Source organism: Haematobia irritans, chromosome 3 (assembly GCF_050003625.1).
Source record: "Haematobia irritans isolate KBUSLIRL chromosome 3, ASM5000362v1, whole genome shotgun sequence".
In the NCBI taxonomy this organism is placed as follows: Eukaryota; Metazoa; Arthropoda; class Insecta; order Diptera; family Muscidae; genus Haematobia; species Haematobia irritans.
The window spans coordinates 187,904,883-187,926,798 of NC_134399.1; the positions used below are offsets into that span (position 1 = coordinate 187,904,883).

Consider the following 21,916-nt stretch of genomic DNA (forward strand, 5'->3'; position numbering starts at 1 on the left):
CTATATTCCATGTATTTTCATAAATTCTATGAATTTTCCTACATTCTATGAGTTTTCATAAATTCTATGAATTTTCATATATTCTATGAATTTTCCCTAAAAATTCATGAATTTTCATTAATTCTATGAAGTTTCATAAAGTCTATGAATTGTCAATAATTATATGAATTTTTATAAATTCCATTAATTTTATAAATTCCACAAATTTTCATAAATTCCATGAATTTTCATAAATTCTATGAATTTTCATTAATTATATGATTTTTTATAAATTCCATTAATTTTTATAAATTCTACAAATATTCATAAATTCCATGAATTTTTATAAATTCTATGAATTTTCCTAAATACTACGAAATTTTCTAAATTCTATGAATGTTCCTAAATTTTATGAATTTTCTTAAGTTCTATAAATTTTCATAAATTCTATAAAGTTTACTAATTTCAATGATTTGTCCCATATTCTAAGAATTTTTTTTAATATGTAGAATTTGTGAAGATAAATTTAATTAAAATTCATAGGGCCAGTTTCTCAATGTCTTGTTATTATTTATCGTGTCGATAAAACAGCTGATCCCATACAAAAATTTTACTAACCGGAGGTCTATCCACCGGTTAAAATTAATCGGAGGATGAGAAACTGGCCAATAGAATTATAAAAATTGTTAGAATTTACAAAAAATCATAAACCAAAAATGCCTAATTTAGGAAAATTCCAAGAATTTAAGAAAATTCTATGAACTATGAAAAATCCATGAATTTTCATTAACCCAACACCAACAATGCCTAATTTAGGGATATTCAAAGAATTTAGGAAAATTCTATGAACTTTCCAAAATTCTATGAAGATGAATTTTCATAAATTCTATGAATTTTCATAAATTCTATGAATTTTCCCTAAAAATCCATGCATTTTCATAAATTCTATGAAGTTTCATAAATTCTATGAATTTTCATTAATTATTTTTATAAATACCATGAATTTTTATAAATTCGAAGAATCTTTATAAATTCTACGAATTTTTATAAATTCTAAGAATTTTCATAAATTCAAAATTTTTTTTATAAATTCCATGAATTTTCATTAATCCCATGAATTTTTATAAATTCCATGAATTTTCATAAATTTTCATAAATAACATGAATTTTTATAAATTCTAAGAATTTTCATGAATTCTAAGAACTCCCATAAATTCTCAGAATTTGTATGAATACCACGAACTTTCATAAAATAAATTCTCATAAATTCTATGAATTTTCTTAAATTCTATGAATTTTCTTAATTTTTTTTAAATTTTTTTAAATTCTATGAATTTTCTTCAATTCTATGAATTTTCTTAAATTCTATGAATTTTCCCCTGTTCTAAGTATTTTCCCAATTTCTACGATTTTTATACATTCTCTTAATTACTAGAGGTTGTATGATTTTTTTTTATTATTTCTATGAACGTTCATTAATGTTATGAATCAGGACTTTATTACCATAATATGTCTGCAAAAAATTATGCCAACATTGAAATGATATCTGTATTAAAGTGGAACAGCTTACACTGGCAATCAATCATTTTTACTGATTTATGTTATTCCCTTCAAGTTTTTGTTGTTGTTGTAATTTTCAACAAGATAGACAAATTGATGCAAGATGAAGAATATGGGAGTTTGTGTTTTTTTTCTTACAGATGCCCAAAGATAAATTACTACAAGTAGCCACAAATGGTATGAGCTATGGTACTTAATTAACATACATAACAGGGGGTATAACCAAATTTACTAGCATATCACTTCGTAATTTAGGCAAATGCAAGGGGTTTTTTCTTGTATTAATATCGTAGATTCATTTTTGTGTGTAGTGTTTTTAAGATTTATGTTCAAAACAAATTGTGAAGGCAATGCAATTTTTGGTAAAATATGATCTTTTTGTGAAAGTTTACAATAAATTAAAAAAAGTAGTAATAATAATGCACCAACAAATTCATCAAACTCGGAATATTATATATTTGTATGGTATGTAATGGAAATGATGGAATTTATTTTTGGACAATTCATAGAATTTATGAATATTTTTATAATTTGTTCTTTTTTTTTTTACAAACATCCATCATCTGTATACTTTTCAAAAGATTTCTTTGTTACCTAGCATATACTGGGTATGTAGTTGAGGTGACAAATTGTTTACCAAGAGCATTTAAGCCATACCACCAACATTATCATGTGTTTGGAAATAATGACTTACCATCACAGGACGCTTTCGGTTACCTTACATCCGATTTTCATGTGGCATATAGATGTGTTGTTAATTTCTCACTAATTAATTTGTGTGCTCACATCTCGTCCATCCTTACAATTCATCTTCATCTTTTGTGGTAATGCTGCAGAGAAGTACTTTTGAAATAGGACTTGCCTTTAAAAATGCAAGCCTGTGTTCCATTTAATAGTAATTGCTTACCAATTTTGGATTAACTTACCTCCAAGATTACTTGGTAATGGGAGTTTTTGCTGGGTAGCCCTTTTCACATTTTCCTTCCTTCCACTAGACCCACAGATGTTACATCTGCTATTAGTATTTACATTCGCATATTACTGCTAATTTTCATAGATTTTGCTTAAATGCAAATGCAAAAAAAAAATTAAAAATCATTATTAGCTTAAGTTTTTCTCACATGTCACACTTTCTAATTTCAAAATTAGCAAACAAATGACAATGATTATCGCAATTGTCGCATAATAAGGGTATACCACCCAAAATGCAAACACAGTAGTCATTTTATGGAGCCGATGAAAGCAAACATGCAGTGGTAGCTATAATCACAATATTTTGTATTTTTTTTTTTCGTCATGTCGTTGACTGATATTGGACTGTTATGTTGCCAATATTTATGTGGTGGCCAAATGAATAAAATCGACTAAATGTGTTTGAGGTTGAGACATGGTGGTGTTACTGCTGGAGTTTGTTGGATTTTTGTCTAGCCTATATGCTGATTTGGAAATATTTCGCAAAAAAAATTATATGCTTCGTGTATTTCAAACAATTTGCAAAAGTCCAACTCATTCTGGCTTGGTAACGCAGACAATTGGCGCGCCAATGGGTATTTGGTTTAGACCACTCTCCTTTTAACTTTTAAAATTTTTCAATAGTTTTTTTTTATATTAAATAAAAAAATTATGTTAATGAAAATTAAAAAAAAATGAAAATTTCCAATATATTCCTCCCCAACTATGATATGTTTAAATTTTTACAGACAACATTTTCTATAGAACTTAAATTTTGATAAAAGTTTCTATGGAAATAAAATTTTGTATTAAAATAAAATTTTGACAAATGGAATTTATAAAAATTCATGGAATTTGTGAATATTTTTAGAATTTAAAAATTCATAGAAATAATGGAAATTCATAGAATTTATGAAAATTCATGGAATTTATAAAAAAAAATTTAGAATTTATAAAAATTCATGGAATTTATGAAAATTTTTAGTATTTATAAAAATTCATAGAATTTATGAAAATTTATAGAATTCGTAGAATTTATGAAAGTTCTTAAAATTTATAAAAATTCTTAGAATTAAACAAATGCATGGAATTTATAAAAATTCATAAAATTATTGAAAATTCCTAGAATATAGGACAATCCATAAAATTTAGGAAAATTGACAGAATTAGGAAAATTCTCAGAATTTAGGAAAATTCAATGAATTTTGGATAATTCCTAGAATTTTCCTAAGTTTTTGGAATTTCGCTAAATTGGGCTATGTTGGTCTAGGATTTTTGTAAATTCTATAAATTTTTATACACCTATGAACTTTACTTAAGTTCCATATATTTTCACAAATTCTACAAATTAGAAAAAATCTTAGAATATGGGACAAATTATAGAAATTAGTAAAATTCATAGAATTTATCAAAATTCAATTTTGGGAAAATTTTTGGTGGAAATAAAAATTTGATAAAATTTTCTGTAGAAATAAAATTTTGACAAAATTTTCTATAGAAATAAAAATTTGAGAAAATTTTCTATAGAAATAAAAATTTGAGAAAATTTTCCATAGAAATAAAATTTTGATAATATCTTCTATAGAAATAAAATTTTGACAAAATTTCCTCTAGCAATAAAATTTTGAGAAAATTTTCTATAAAAATAAAACTTTGATAAAACTGTCTATGAAAATTGAATTTTGACAAAATTTTCTATAGAAATAAAATTTTGAGAAAATTTTTCGTAGAAATAAAACGTTGAGAAAATTTTCTATAGAAATAAAATTTTGAGAAAATTTTTCGTAGAAATAAAACTTTGAGAAAATTTTGCGTAGAAATAAAATTTTGAGAAAATTTTCCGTAGAAATAAAATTTTGACAAAATTTTCTATAGAAATAAAATTTTGAAAAAATTTTCTATTGAGATACAATTTTGAGAATAAAAATAGAAATAAAATTGTCTATAGAAATCAAATAGAAATAAAATTTTGAGAAAATTTTCTATAGAAATAAAATTTTGGGAAAATAAAATGTTGACAAAATTTTCTATAGAAATTAAAATTTTGAGAAAATTTTCTATAGACATAAAATTTTGACAAAATTTTCTATAGAAATAAAATATTGACAAAATTTTCTATAGAAATAAAATTTTCACAAAATTTTCTATAGAAATAAAAATTTGAGAAAATGTTCCATAGAAATAAAATTTTGAATAAATTTCCACTAGAAAAAAAATTTGAGAAAATTTTCTATAAAAATAAAACTTTGATAAAATTTTGACAAAATTTTCTATTGAAATAAAATTTTGACAACATTTTCTATAGAAATAAAATTTTGACAAAATATAGAAATAAAATTTTGACAAAATTTTCTATAGAAATAAAATTTTGACAAAATCTTCTATAGAAATAAAATTTTGAAAAAATTTTCTATTGAGATGCAATTTTGAGAAAAAAAATATAGAAATAAAATTTTCTATAGAAAAAAAAAATTTGAGAAATTTTTCTGAGAAATAAAATTTTCGGATATAAAATTTTGATAAAATTTTCTATAGAAATAAAATCTTTATAAAATTTTCTATAGAAATAAAATGTTGAAAAAATTTTCTATAGAAATAAAATGTTGAAAAAATTTTCTATAGAAATTAAAATTTTGAAAAAAAATTTATAGAAATAAAATGTTGACAAAATTTTCTATAGAAATAAAATTTTGACAAAATTTTCTATAGAAATAAAATATTGACAAAATTTTCTATAGAAGTAAAATTTTCTATAGAAATAAAATTTTCTATAGAAATAAAATTTTGACAAAATTTTCTATAGAAATAAAATTTTGACAAAATCTAGAAATAACATTTTGAGAAAATTTTCTATAGAAATAAATGTTCGAATAGAAGTAAAATTTTGACAAAATTTTCTATAGAAATAAAATTTTCACAAAATTTCCTATTGAAATAAAATTTTTACAAAATTTTCTATAGAAATAAAATTTTGACAAAATTTTCTATAGAAATAAAGTTTTGACAACATTTTCTATAGAAATAAAATTTTGACAAAATTTTCGATAGAAATAAAATTTTGATAAAATTGTCCGCGGAAATAAAATTTTGAGAAAATTTTTCGTAGAAATAAAACTTTGAGAAAATGTTCGATAGAAGTAAAATTTTGACAAAATTTTCTATAGAAATAAAATTTTCACAAAATTTTCTATTGAAATAAAATTTTTACAAAATTTTCTATAGAAATAAAATTTTGACAAAATTTTCTATAGAAATAAAGTTTTGACAACATTTTCTATAGAAATAAAATTTTGAGAAAATTTTCGATAGAAATAAAATTTTGAGAAAATATTCCGTGGAAATAAAATTTTGAGAAAATTTTCCATAGATATAAAATTTTGAGAAAATTTTTCGTAGAAATAAAACTTTGAGAAAATTTTTCGTGGAAATAAAATTTTGAGAAAATTTTCCGTAGATATAAAATTTTGACAAAATTTCTCGTAGAAATAAAACTTTGAGAAAATGTTCTATAGAAGTAAAATTTTGAGAAAATTTTCCATAGAAATAAAATTTTGACAAAATTTTCTATAGAAATAAAATTTTGACAAAATTTTCTATACAAATAAAATTTTCACAAAATTTTCTATAGAAATAAAATTTTGGCAAAATTTTCTATAGAAATAAAATTTTCACAAAATTTTCTATACAAATAAAAATTTCTAAAAATAAAATTTGGAGAAAATTTTGTATGGAAGCTAAATTTTGACATTTTTTTATAGAAATAAAATTTTCACAAAATTTTCTATAGAAATAAAATTTTGTCAAAATTTTCCGTAGAAATAAAATTTTGTCAAAATTTTCCGTAGAAATTAAATTTTGACAAAATTTCCTCTAGAAATAAAATGTTCTATAAAAATAAAATTTTGATAAAACTGACTATGGAAATTGAATTTTGACAAAATTTTCTATAGAAATAAAATGTTGACAAAATTTTCTATAGAAATAAAATTTTGAGAAAAATTTCCATGGAAATGAAATTTTGAGAAAAACTACCGTAGAAATAAAATTTTGAGAAAATTTTCCGTAAAAATAAAATTTTCACAAAATCTTCTATAGAAATAAAATGTTTACAAAATTTTCTATAGATATAAAATTTTGAAGAAATTTTCTGTAGAAATAAAATTTTGAAAAAATTTTCTATAGAAATAAAATTTTGACTAAATTTTCTATAGAAATAAAATATTGACAAAAGTTCCTACAGAAATAAAATTTTGACAACAGTTTCTATAGTTATAAAATTTTGACAAAATTTTGTATAGAAATAAAATTTTGACAAAATTTTCTATAGAAATAAAATGTTGACAACATTTTCTATAGAAATAAAATTTTGACAAAATTTTCGATAGAAATAAAATTTTGACAACATTTTCTATAGAAATAAAATTTTGCCAAATTTTGCCACTCATTTACAATTTATATATTTATACACCAAAAAATTGTCGCTGTAGGAGGGATCATTCATTCCAAAAACCTTTTTCATCTAAAAATATCTCTTTTTAATTTGCGTTCCCAATTTTATTTTTTTATGTGTATCGTTCCCTTCGTATAACTACGTATAACATATAATACAAATTTGGGTAAATGGGTTGTGGGGTTGATTATCATTGCGAGAAATACAATATTACAATATGATGATGCAAATGCAATTGGCCACAGAATACAAGTGCAAGCAATTCCAAAAAACAAAATTTAGTTTTGTATTTTTTAATTAAATGCAATTCATGGGGTTCAAATCACACAATGGCCTGTCATAATTAAAGGCGAATTGAAAACAAAAGGTAACTGGCATTCCTACAATAGTTGCAATACCATAGGAAAATTTACATGTCTGGAGGGAGGGGTGGTGCAGAGAATGAAGGAATGGTCAGAGTAATGCTTCAAATACCTGAACTCGTACTCGCATGTAACAACGATGAAATGAATGTTTAAGCAAATGAGCAAAGCAATTTGGGATAGATGGACTGTCTATCTCTATAATAGATTTGTTGAATTACAATCGAATTTCATGGGTTTTGGGAGGGGGCCATTTGTTTCTTGCATACCCAAACACAGTACGATAAGGCTTGGTAGCAAAATGTTGAATACGTTTTTTTATTGGAAATGCTGAAGCAAAGAAGGATTTCTGTATAAAGTATGTAGGAAATCCCAAAAACCTAACCAAATGCAAATGTAACTTGTCTTATCCTCGCTCTCGATAGTAATAGACTGACAGATAGATACGATACAAATGAAAGAGGAAACTACCATAAGATACGAGTACTACTTAACCCAGACGTATACAAAGACCGACAGTCAGACAGACAGACAATCAACAAAAATTGTATCGTAGCAAAGAAAGAAACAAATACACCATGGAAGAAATGATTAACTTGTTGCAAAGTTAAGTCTGTCTGTCTGACTGTCTCTCTATATGGTAACTCATGATGTTGTTGTCCGTCTGTCTGGTTGGCTTGGTCATTGCAATCTTATGTCTTATGGCATTGCAGTTGAACCATAACGTCAGACATTCAGAATTTGAACTTGTTGTGCAGTTTGATTAACTTAAACATTTTTTAGTTGCAGTTTTCTTGGAATATTTAATTACATTACAAGACTTGTGTGAAATTCCTTTACAATTTGGAATTTGGACTAAAATTAACCATAGCAAGAGTTTAGAGAATTTATGCAAATATTCTTAATAATTTTGTATATAAGAATATACGATGGAAGTCTTTTATATTGGGCAACCCTAGTGTGTCAATCTGCAGACTGACAGCTGTGTCGACATTTTTAAGGCTATATCCACTCAGATCGTTTTAGCATACGAGCGCTACAAAATGGAATTAAATCGTAAACATTTTCATGCGATTAGTTTTTACACGAAAACAAAAACAAAGAAAACAAAAAAATGTGTATCGTAAACGTTTTTTGAATTTCTTCGAAAATTTCAAACTTTTATCATAAAGAAAATTTTTTTTGTTACAAAATTTTTATTTTCCCAATAAAAAACATACTTTTTGATTCAAAAACACAGTCCATTTTGTTTATATCAAGCACTGTTCTTTTCGGACTTTAAGTCTTGTATAATAAAAATTTTGAAATATAAGACAATTGGATTTTATTCGATCTTTTAAGCTTGATACGATCTCAAGCTTGAAAATTTCATTTCTATTTGATAACTATGTACAAATATTAAAAAAAAAAAACTTTTTGGTGTTCGGTCGACACAGGTATTGAACCCACGACCCTTTTTGTGCAAGGCAGGCATACTAACCATTGATCCCGGGTGGCCAACTAAAGTTATGTTAACTAAAGTTTTTTACATAGGCTCGTTGACGCCGAAAACTATGCTTTTTAAATATAACTCTTTGACTCTTTGAGTTGCTTGTGCGTTGATGGCTATAGCGATAATTGTCTGTTGATATGATGATAACAGCTACGTAGCCAAGTGGATAGTGTGTTGGCTTACAAACTGTATCGAACCGCGGTTCGATTCTCCGTCTAGGCGAAAGGTAAAATTTAATTTCTTCTACATTGTTCGACCGGGCCGAATCTTAAATACCCACCACCATGAATCAAATATTATAGTTTCACTGGAATGTGGAACGCCGTTCGGACTCGGCTATAAAAAGGAGGTCCCTTGTTATTGAGCTTAACATGGTGAGCCTGATACATCGGGCTTCCACATAACCTAACCTAACCTAAATATTATAGTTTCCTTTGAAATGTTAGGGGGGTTTGATGACTGATATTCACCCAAACAGAGCAGTTCAACTAGTACACTTCCCGAGGATAAATTTAAAGATTTTACCTATGATGACAGATTTTAGATTTGATAACAGATTTTAGATTTATAAGAACCATTTTTGTTTGAGTTTTAGAGGAATCATCTTGTAAGTGTTAAAGGAAATGATGAAATAACGCCTTGATTTGAAATCTAGAATCTGTAGATTTTCACCCTCATTATTTAAATGATAACGAGAAGTCAAATCTAGAAATTTTACATTCAGTTTCAAGCAATTTGATCATGATCAGTGCGCCTTCTATACCAGAAAGATGTAAGGGTGATGCAATTAGCCAAAACAGATTTTTTTGTTAGTCTTTATGAAATTGTTTTTACATCGTGTAAAGTTTTTAGCTGTCAACTTTGCAATTTTGAACCGATTTCTATAATTTTTTTCTTTGCTGTACAGAACTTTTAAAGCTTTAAAAACAAGCTACGTGCGTTTGCGATTTAAAAAAAAAAAACGATTTGGAACCACTGTGCGTTGTCCAAAATCGGTTATTCGGGAAATCATTGATGCTGTGCGCCAACGGATATTGCAAGTTTCTCATCTGACCTGTCGTGAAATTGAGACAACCTTAGGCATTAGTGGGACCATCATACATTGAATATTGCATGGACTCTAGACCGTCAAAAAAAATTGTTCTCGTTGGATCCCACACAATTTGTCAATCGCTCAAAAAAAAAAAAACTTTTGTCCATTGATCGAAAGCAATATGGCAAAAAACGATGGCGGTGCTTCGAAACACGCCTATGACATCGTAACAGGTGAACTAAACAATCGTAGTCCCTACGAGTTGATTACAAACACATTCCACAAATTTTCACTTGCATTTTTGCCACTGCAGATTTCCTCGTTCTAACCCAGCAAAACGTGGGAGAGAAACTGCTTACCAAGAGCATTTGTTATTCCCAGCCATACAGCATGCATGCGTCGGATAGTTTTGGTTATCACACGTACTCATATCTCGTCAATGCTTACAATTTAAAATTTGGTAGGGCATGCAAATAAGTGTTTCCTTACAGGACATGTTTTTGCGAAAGTAATCACGATTTAGTAATTACTTACCAATTTTGTGGTAGGTTACCTCCAAGATTATTTGGTAATGGATGGTTTTGCTGGGAATGTTCAGATTCCTATCCTAAGGAGGAGATATTCCATGCAGTACATAAATAGTCCTGTATTTGCAGGACTTACATCTAGACCATTCTACCTCTTTCATTTTCAAGTCATCTGGAAATTAATCTATATGATTTTAATCTAATTAAAGGGTGATACGGTCAAAATTTGGTCAAGGGAAAACGCGTGTAAATCGGTGAAATCGTTTATTTAAAAAATCAAATTAAATTTCTTTTTCAAGTTCAATTAGTATAAAATTCAGGAAAAATATTCAGTTAGGCTTTCGCTTTTCCAAATCCGAATTGCCGGGCCTCACGCTTGACACCTGCCATCAGATTTTGTACAGCCACCTTGTCTACCTTTTTCGAAAGAAAGCCAGTTTGCCTTGAATTGCTGCTCGTCCTTAGCAGTTTTTTGGTCTTCTTTAGGTTCCGCTTGACAATAGCCCAGTATTTCTCAATTGGGCGGAGCTCTGGCGTGTTGGGAGGGTTCTTGTCCTTGGGAACCATCTGCACGTTGTTGGAGGCGTACCACTCCATGGCCTTTTTACCGTAATGGCAAGATGCCAAATCCGGCCAAAACAGTACGGAACAACCGTGTTTCTTCAGGAAAGGCAGCAGACGTTTATTCAAACACTCTTTCACGTAAATTTCTTGGTTGACAGTCCCGGAAGCTATGAAAATGCTGCTTTTCAAGCCACAGGTACAGATGGCTTGCCAAACCAGATATTTCTTTGCGAACTTTGACAGTTTTATGTGCTTGAAAATATCTGCTACCTTTCCCCTTCCTTTTGCCGTATAAAACTCCTGTCCCGGAAGCTGCTTGTAGTCGGCTTTGACGTAGGTTTCGTCGTCCATTACCACGCAGTCAAACTTCGTCAGCATCGTCGTGTACAGCCTCCGGGATCGCGCTTTGGCCGTCGTATTTTGTTTATCATCGCGATTTGGAGTCACTACCTTCTTGTAAGTCGATAGTCCGGCTCGTTTTTTGGCTCGATGCACGGTTGTAGACGATACACCCAGCTTATTTACGGCATCTCGGAGAGCGAGGTTAGGGTTTCGCTTGAAACTACCGGCAACTCTCTTTGTCGTCTCAGCGGCTGCCGGTTTTCGATTTCCCCCCGATCTAGACTTCCTGGCTGTCGACAAACGTTCCCCAAACACTTTAATTACATTTGTAACGGTTGATTTGGCAACTTTTAGCGATTTTGCCATCTTTGCGTGCGAGTAGCTCGGATTTTCGCGATGCGCGAGCAAAATTTTGATACGCTGCTCTTCTTGCTTGGACAGCATTTTGACAACTGAAGAGTGAATTCCAAAATCAAAATAGGAGCAACATTCTACACACACACACCTTCAAAATGAGGGGTGTTTTTTAAATGCAAAATTGAAAGAAATTCGTCAAGTTTATATTGACCAAATTTTGACCGTATCACCCTTTAACAAAAGTTGCTTCACAAAAGACGCTCTACTAATTGACTTACAGACGTCAAATTTTGACACGAATCATTTGAAGGTTGGTTCTATATAAAAATAATATGCATTTAATACTATCGACGCCATTTATGTGTCAGACCTTGGACATATCAGCCAACCTGTTAGATATACACCGGAAAAAAAGTAAACTGTTTTATAGTAAGAATGAACTACCTCGTGCGAAAATTTAACTAAATTATACTCCACACTTTTAGATTTCCACAAAGCAGGGAAATTTAATGTTGTAATTTTTAACTGCAGTTCACGAAATTACACCCTCTCATAGAAGAAAAAAATAAACTAAAACTAAAGAAGAAAATCATTCGCGCCAAATCATGACCATTTTAACCATACAGTAGTTCATTCTTACTATTTTTGGGAATCGTACGAAAATTTTCGTTTGCTTCATATAGAAAATTTTCGTTTAGTTCATATAGAACTTATGTGTACGGTCATTGAATTTTTGAACCCACGTTTAGTTCATAATATTTTTGAGACATGCTTAAAAAGAGTAATAATTCTTTAAGCTGTGGAAAATTTCGAAAAAATAATAAAATTTAACTACTAGCAAATAATTTTTTTACAATAAATAATAAGTTAAATTTAGCGTTAGTTTAACTACGGAATTTTTTTTTTTTTTTTGTGTAAGAATTTTTCTCTATTATCCCTTTTTTCTAAGGACTGTTTATAGGTGAATTCCAAAGTTAAGGTCACTCACTATTACCCTTGCTGACATAACCTTGAATGTGCTCTTTACGTAGAACAATTAACAGTCGTCGGGAGTTGGTCCATTGGGAGAAAAGTATGATTTTTGATGAAACTGTTATATATTCCCACTTTTTCCCAAAACATTGCTACTTTCCTTTCGAATGCAAATACCAGCAAATCTGCATAACCATGTTAAGCCTCTCGCGCGCTCTCTCTTTCTCTCTGTCTCTGTTATAAATATTTATTGTTTAATGGCGGTAATTAATGTTTACATATCCATCTCCTTTGAATCCAATTGCAATGAGTCCATAACATTTTACATGACTGTTTACCTGACTACCATCGCTGTGGCAAGCATTATCCAGTGTTTACTTTGCCGTGACCAAGTTTATTGTTGTCTATGGTAATTTATGTAACACTTTAGTGTGTTTGTTAAAAGTTTTTCATTTCATTAATTTTTTATTGTTACTGCATTTCTTCTTCTTCTGTTCAAAACCCTATTTTCCCTTTTAAGTCATCACATTTACCCATTATGGTATGGAAATGTATGATAGCTTCATAATGCTAGCTTACCAAACATTAGGCCAACAACAACAACAAAAAGAAATTCCAGCCAACTAACACCTGAGTTGGTAATCATAGTCGAGTCACTGCAAGGTAATAGCTTTAGGGATTTGCGTATATAAAAAGAGACTCCCTCCCTGCCAACATCATTCAATGTTTGCCCATGAGACTTTAACACTTTACCTTTGGATAAATTAAAGTAACCATTTATAAATTAAATACACTCATGTTGTTGTTTTATTTTTTTATATGGCAGATGAGGAAATTATTTGGATTTGTTGTTATTTCATTGTGAATGTGGTAAAAATGTTTTTCCCATAATTTAAATTATCGTTTTTTTTCTTTCACTTTTTTAATGCATTTCAATTTCGTTTTTTGTTTGTAGAAAATAGTAAATGCTTTGTTGTAAATGCATTGCAACGACTTGTAGTACTTTTGTGACCTGTAAATAAATTTTATGATTATGGCTATTTAATGATGTCATAAAAGTTGGGGGGGGGGGCTTTTACGGAAGAGTTTTACATTAATACGTTAACTTTTAGAGTGATTTTTGGATGATATTGCAGTATGTGAAATTTTAATTTCTTCCTGTAAAATTTCTAATCGTCATGGTTAACTTAAGAATGGATTATTTATTGTACAAGTGTAAATATTTCCGTAGCAAATTCCTTTCTTTTTATTGGCAAACTCCGAGAAGAAACATTTAGAAATGATATACATCCTGAATCGATGGTTATAGAAAAGTGGGATGGTTGCCACAGTTATTAGTAGAATTCTACAAAAAAATGAAGATTTTTTCTGCTTGGTAGATGTATAGAATCATGGGTTGGTAGATTTTTCAAATTATTCCTTTTCATCTATGAGGTAAAATAATTTCGTAAAAATTTTCTATAAAAATAAAATGTTGACAGAATTTTCTATAGAAATAAAATATTGACAAAATTATCTATAGAAATATAGATTTTTGACTAAATTTTCTATAAAAAAAATTTTTTTGACAAAATTTCTTATAGAAATAAAATTTTGACAAAGTTTTCTATAGAAACAAAAATTTAGACGAAATTTTCAATAGAAATATATGTACCCTCCACCATGGATTGCGTAGAAACTTCTACTGAAGACTGTCATCCACAATCGAATTACTTGGGTTGCGGTAACACTTGCCGATGGCAAGGTATCTTAAAACTTCCTAACACCGTCTTCTAAATTGCAAGGTAGTCCATACGTAGTACATATTAAACTAAAAAATTCTGATTAAATACGTATATAATTAAGTTTGACAAAATTTTGTATAGAAATAAAATTTTGATAAAAGTTTCTATAGAATTAAAATTTTGACAACATTTTCTATAAAAATTAAATTTTGCCAAAATTTTCGATAGAAATAAAGTTTGAAAAAATTTTCTATAGGAATAACATTTTGAAACAATTTACTATAGAAATAAAATTTTGACAAAATTTTCTATAGAAATAAAATTTTGGTAGATTATTTTTGGCTCGAGTGGCAACCATGATTATGAACCGATATGGACCAATTTTTGTGTGATTGGGGATCGGCTATATATAACTATAGACCGATATGGACCAAATTTGGCGTGGTTATTAGCTGCCACATACTAACACCACGTTGCAAATTTCAACCGGATCGGATGAATTTTGCTTCTCCAAGAGACTCCGGAGATCAAATCTGGAGAACGGTTTATATGGGGGCTATATATAATTATGGACCGATATGGACCAATTCGTGTCCATATCGTGTTTGTTAGAGACCACATACTAACACCACGTTCCAAATTTCAACCGGATCGGATGAATTTTGCTCCTCTAAGAGGCTCCGGAGGACAGATCTGGGGATCGGTTTATATATAATTATGGACCGATATGGACCAATTCTTGCATGGTTGTTAGATACCATATACCATGTACTAAATTTCAGCCGGATCGGATGAATTTTGTTCCTCTAAGAGGCTCGTGAGGTCAAATCTGGGGATCGGTTTATATGGGGGCTATATATAATTATGGACCGATATGAACCAATTTTTGCATGGTTGTTAGAGACCATATACTTACACCATGTACCAAATTTCAGCCGGATCGGATGAAATTTGCTTCTCTTAGAGTCCCCGTAAGCCAAATTTGGGGGTGCGTTTATATGGGGGCTATACGTAAATGTGGACCGATATGGCCCATTTGCAATACCATCTGACCTACATCAATAACAACTAATTGTGCCAAGTTTCAAGTCGATAGCTTGTTTCGTTCGGAAGTTAGCGTGATTTAAACAGTCGGACGGACGGACGGACAGGCTCAGATCGACTCAGAATTTCACCACGACCCAGAATATATACACTTTATGGGGTCTTAGATCAATATTTCGATGTGTTACAAACGGAATAACAAAGTTAATATACCCCCCATCCTATGGTGGAGGGTATAAAAATAAAGTGTTGACAACATTTTCTACAGAAATAAAATGTTGACAAAATTTTCTATAGGAATAAAATGTTGACAAAATTTTCTAAATAAATAAAATATTGGTAAAATTTTCTATAGAAATAAATTGTTGACACAATTTTCTATAGAAATAAAATTTAAACAAAATTTTCTATAGAAATAAAATTTTGACAAAATTTGCTGTACAAAAGAAGATTTTGACAAAATTTTCTATACAAATAAAGTTTTGACCAAATTTTCTATAGAAATAAAATTTTGACAAAATTTCACTATAGAAATAAAATTGTGACAAAGTTTTCTATAGAAATATAATTTTGACAAAATTTTCTGTAGAAATAAAATTTTGACAAAATTTTCTAAAAAAAAAAATTGTACAAAATTTTCTATAGAAATAAAAATTTGACAAAATTTTCTTTAGAAACAAAAATTTGGACAAAATTTTCTATAGAAATAAATTTTTTACAAAATTTTCTATAAATGTAAAATTTTGATAAAATTGTCTATAGAAATAAAATTTTAACAAAATTTCGGTCCACTTGTTGTACACGATGCAATACTGCCATTATTAGGGTACGAGAAACTATGGATTTATTTACATTTAAATGCTGGAATACTCTAACGATATCAACTTATGGTTTTCTACCCAAACATAAAGCAGTCACAATATCACTCATTGATTCCATCATGAATAACATTATTTGTAAATCCAATAGATCAAATTGCTTCTGTATGCTTATAAACAATCATATGAACTGCCACTGGAATAAATCTGTTAGGTGTCAGACAAGCGGTTTAGAAATTATAGCAACCTGAAGTTGATTGCAATACATATGAGCCATAATGTACATCATGTAGAGACTAAAATTTCCTTCAATCGATGGATAAAAATACCGATTAATAAAGTACTTCATACTGACATAAACATAATATTTTGGTATTAAAAAAAATTATAAATATTTCCTCGTATTGTCGCATTTTTGTCATGTTGTTGAATGACAACCATTTATGGATCAGACAAAAAATGTCACTCTTCGATTTAATGTCACTCTACTCACGGTAAATAAAAGAAAAAGAATAACTCAGAGAAAGAGATGATTTGTTGGAGCTGGCAAAGAGAATAATGAAAGGTTATATGGGCCTGGGCATTGCGATGCATAAATAATAAAATAATATATTTTTAAGGCTTCTGTGCGCGCTTTAATATTTCTGTTGATTTCGCAAAAGAATTCAATGGCTAATTAAATCATATTCAGTCGTATTGAATTTTTATTTTCATTTCGTTTTGATGGCTGTTGCTGCTATCCAAATGTGAGTTGAATATCATTAAGACAAGACGAACTTAAAGGCTTTCGTTTCTCTCTCTCTCTGTTTCTCTCTTCTCGGTTTATTTGTTTTTTAATCAACTTTTCTATCTATGGTGACAGACTGGCTGACTGATATGGATAAATGTACGTCGGTCGAACGTCGTCACGTAGCACATCACCAATTATCGCGTCCATACGTCCATAATTTGTGACACATAACATAATTCGATAAACGATTATTATTGTGTAGTGTATTCTCACCCACACACATACTCATATAATGGATCTCGCATTGCAAATGCATTATAACATATATCTGCCATATCTATTTAAACACCCACTCATCAATGCTCAGCTACTACCATCCTGATCTAGAGACATATTTTATTCATATTTCTAAATGTTCGTAAGCGTGTATTTGGTTGGACACTTTCATCGTAATTGTTGGGTGGTGTAGTAATGATGAGTCTATTATCAGGTGTAGTCAGTGGCGATTTTTTCCCCAAATTGGGGATTTTCTTCCGTAGTTGGGGATGAAATTGAAGGTATGTGGAATTGAAATGAATGCAGAGACCCAAGAGCTATTTTACACGTTACTCTGCTTGGCCAACACATTTTTCTACTATTGTAAAATCATTCCGAGAGGTTTTCGGCTTCCCTGCGTACCCATACTGACCATGCAACCCATAAATATCGATCGATCTACCATTTTCATTTTTCGAGCATTCAAAAGGCGATACGAATTAGAAGTTATCTATACTCATATATTAATTTTCTGATGACGGTTACAATCAAACGATAATTCGAACACTGGAATCCTGTTTTTCTTTTCTGAAAACTTGATCATATTGAATCTCGCAATCGGGCCAGTTACGTTTTATCCAATTTGTAAATCATTAAGAATTTTTAGCTATAAGAGATTAGGTCCAGGGGTGTCACAACAGAGCTGTGACATGTTCGGTTGTTCTATGAATTTAAAAATAAAATTTAATTAATTGTTCATAAAAAAAAAGTTTTCACAAATGTTTTGTGGATTTTTGTTTAGAATTTTCGGTAAATTTGAGGATTTTTGGGCAAAGGCATACCATTTTGGGACAAATGTTATCAAAATACTGGCAACAACGCTCTAATGATCGTTGTGAAAACCTCTTAAAGCTTTACCAAAATAACCTGCAATAGGTCGCCAAATGTAGTATACCGAAAATTTATAGGACTATAACCCATATAAACCGATCAACGATCTTTTCGGGTTTCAGTTCGATGTACAAACCCAAAAAGATATTCCTATATAGCCGGTACTATATTCATGTTATTCCGTGAAATTATTATTATTTTTTAATTTTGCTTTTCTATCTCTTCCCGTTTCACCAATTAATGTATATTTCTATGAAGGTTTATATCGGGAGCCACCGTGATGCAATGGTTAGCATGCCCGCCTTGCATACACAGGGTCGTGGGTTAAAATCCATCACAATGAATAGTCTAAGTGAACCTGATATATCGGGCTGCCCTTATACCTAACCTAACCTAAGATTTATATCGAAATTTTGTCCGTATATAAGTCATTGTTTTTATAAAGGGTGATACGGTCAAAATTTGGTCAATATAAACTTGACGTATTTCTTTCAATTTTGCATTTAACAAACCTGAACACCCCTCATTTTGAAGGTGTGTGTGTGTAGAATGTTGTTCCTATTTTGATTTTGGAATTCACTCTTCAGTTGTCAAAATGCTGTCCAAGCAAGAAGAGCAGCGTATCAAAATTTTGCTCGCGCATCGCGAAAATCCGAGCTACTCGCACGCAAAGCTGGCAAAATCACTAAAAGCTGCCAAATCAACCGTTACAAATGTAATTAAAGTGTTTGGGGAACGTTTGTCGACAGCCAGGAAGTCTGGATCGGGGGGAAATCGAAAACCGGAAGCCGCTGAGACGACAAAGAGAGTTGCCGGTAGTTTCAAGCGAAACCCTAACCTCTCTCTCCGAGATGCCGCAAATAAGCTGGGTGTATCGTCTACAACCGTGCATCGAGCCAAAAAACGAGCCGGGCTATCGACTTACAAGAAGGTAGTGACTCCAAATCGCGATGATAAAAAAATACGACGGCCAAAGCGCGATCCCGGAGGCTGTACACGACGATGCTGACGAAGTTTAACTGCGTGGTAATGGACGACGAAACTTACGTCAAAGCCGACTACAAGCAGCTTTCGGGACAGGAGTTTTATACGGCAAAAGGAAGAGAAAAGGTAGCAGATATTTTCGAGCACATAAAACTGTCAAAGTTCGCAAAGAAATATCTGGTTTGGCAAGCCATCTGTACCTGTGGCTTGAAAAGCAGCATTTTCATAGCTTCCGGCACTGTCAACCAAGAAATTTAAGTGAAAGAGTGTTTGAATAAACGTCTGCTGTCTTTCCTGAAGAAACACGGTTGTTCCGTACTGTTTTGGCCGGATTTAGCATCTTGCCATTACGGTAAAAAGGCCATGGAGTGGTACGCCGCCAACAACGTGCAGGTGGTTCCCAAGGACAAGAACCCTCCCAACACGCCAGAGCTCCGCCCAATTGAGAAATACTGAGCTATTGTCAAGCGGAACCTAAAGAAGACCAAAAAAACTGCAAAGGACGAGCAGCAGTTCAAGGCAAACTGGCTTTCTGCGGCGAAGAAGGTGGACAAGGTGGCTGTACAAAATCTGATGACAGGTGTCAAGCGTGAGGCCCGGTAATTCGGATTTGGAAAAGCGAAAGCCTAACTGAATATTTTTCCTGAATTTTATACTAATTGAACTTGAAAAAGAAATTTAATTTGATTTTTTAAATAAACGATTTCACCGATTTACACGCGTTTTCCCTTGACCAAATTTTGACCGTATCACCCTTTAGGTGGCAGCCCGATGTATCAGGCTCACTTAGACTATTCAGTCCATTGTGATACCACATTGGTGAACTTCTCTCTTATCACTGAGTGCTGCCCGATTCCATGTTAAGCTCAACGACAAGGGACCTCCTTTTTATAGCCGAGTCCGAACGGGAAGTTTTTAGTCAGAAATGTCACCAGCATTACTGAGGTGGGATAATCCACCGCTGAAAAACTTTTTGGTGTTCGGTCGAAGCAGGAACCAAACCCACGACCTTGTGTATGCAAGGCGGGCATGCTAACCATTGCACCACGGTGGCTCCGGCATGAAAAGTCGATTAGTCAAAATTGAAGATTTTAAAAAGTCCACTTCGATATTCAACTTTTTTTTTGGCAAAAAGTCGATTTTCGATTTTTGTATCCCTATCCGACGACATCTGCTACCACGGAGTATAAAGTGACAAAAATCTACGATTTCTGAAAAATGGAAAACGGAATCTCAATTGCTTTTGGAAGTCAAATAACTCAGCGAAATTTGTTCACTTATCATATGTACCTCGTATTAGAACCCACCACGACTATTCATCTGTTGAGCCGTAATAGCAGCACGAGCCAAAATGAAAATAAAACTTAATAATAATAATATATCATTAAAGTTTTTTTTTTTATTATTTTAATATGACTTAAGGAGAGTATGCGGCTTGAATAAAATCGTCGATGAGCAAGAAAAACAGGCTAGAAGCAAAAACACAACGAAAACAAAAAAAAAACGTAAAAATAGAAATAAAAATTCAACGTAATAAGTTTTTTTTTTTTATTTTCGGGTGACACTATGCCAATAAAATGTCCATCAAACAGATCGAACGCGGTGTGTGCAAGCATAACAATAGTCGGCCGGTTTGTTCAATTGATGACTGATGGAGTGACTGACTGGTGGCTGACGTCTTCTCGTGTATGATTCCTTTGGTGGACAAGCACAGCTAAAGCGGCGCATGCGCGCGCGCGTACACTGTTTGCTGAATGGTGACAACATTTCAGTTTTCGCCTGGCTGACAGTTGTTGTCCGTCAGTGGGGCGGACCGTTCCGTCCATTGTATTATGGTCGCCAACAAGAATTTCGGGAATCTTGTTTTATATCGTTTAAATATTGTCGTGATTACTTAGGGGCTGAATTCTGCAGCCTGTTGTAGATTTGCCTTTTTTGTTTAATTGTGGCAACCTTTTTACGTTATCATACGATTTATTGTTAATCTATTTATATCTGGAAAGTATGGTCATATGTACTTTCCTTATTCTTATTTATCTTACCACAATTATATGGTAGATTAACATTTCATGAATAACTGTCGGTGATTAATTGGAAAAATCTTTGTCAGTTAGGCATTGCATGCAACAATAAGTGATGGTGTTATAATTTAATGATAATTGTGAAATTGTGGCAAATGAAAAATTAATTAAAAAAATTAAACAAACATATTTTTTATTATTTAAACACTAAACTCCATTGTGTCTCACTCAAATCCAAAATCTTCAATTGTGTCACCTAAAATAAATTTTGTAATTTTCTTTTATATAAAACATCAATTTCAAATTGTGGCAAAAAACTAATTTGAAATGGAAAATGGAAAAATATATTAATTCAAAGAAAATTGTGTCACCTTAAATAAATTTAGTAATTTTCTTTTAAATAAAAATCAATTTAAAATTGTGGCGCAAAACTAATTTCACTTTGGCATTATGGAAAAATATATTAATTCAAAGAAAATTATTCCTAACGCTTCCATTAGCTAAACTTATATATATTTATGTGATGATCATATGAGGAAACCCCATTTTTTAAAAATAATAACCGATATTGATAATTTCGCATTAATATAAAAAATAGAATAATTTAGGCATTATTAAACATAAAACTCGGTTGTGTCAAACTGAAATCCAAACGCTTCAATTACGTCACCGTAAATATGTTTAGTACCATAAAAATAATGAAAAATCAATATTAAAATAATTTAAAATTGAATTAAAAAAATTATTTATTTTTAAAATTCCAAATTCTTTGATTGGACTAAATTAAATATTTTCAGTGCAATCCTCAAAACCAAATTCTTTGATTGGACCAAATTAAATATGTTCAGTGCAATTCTCAA

At 30.6% G+C, this 21,916-nt stretch overlaps 1 protein-coding gene across 6 annotated transcripts in view; it reads left to right on the forward strand.

Moving 5' to 3' along the window:
* RhoGAP19D (Rho GTPase activating protein at 19D) overlaps positions 1 to 21,916 on the forward strand; it is a 302,970-nt gene that overhangs the window by 241,287 nt on the left and 39,767 nt on the right. The window lies entirely within an intron of this gene.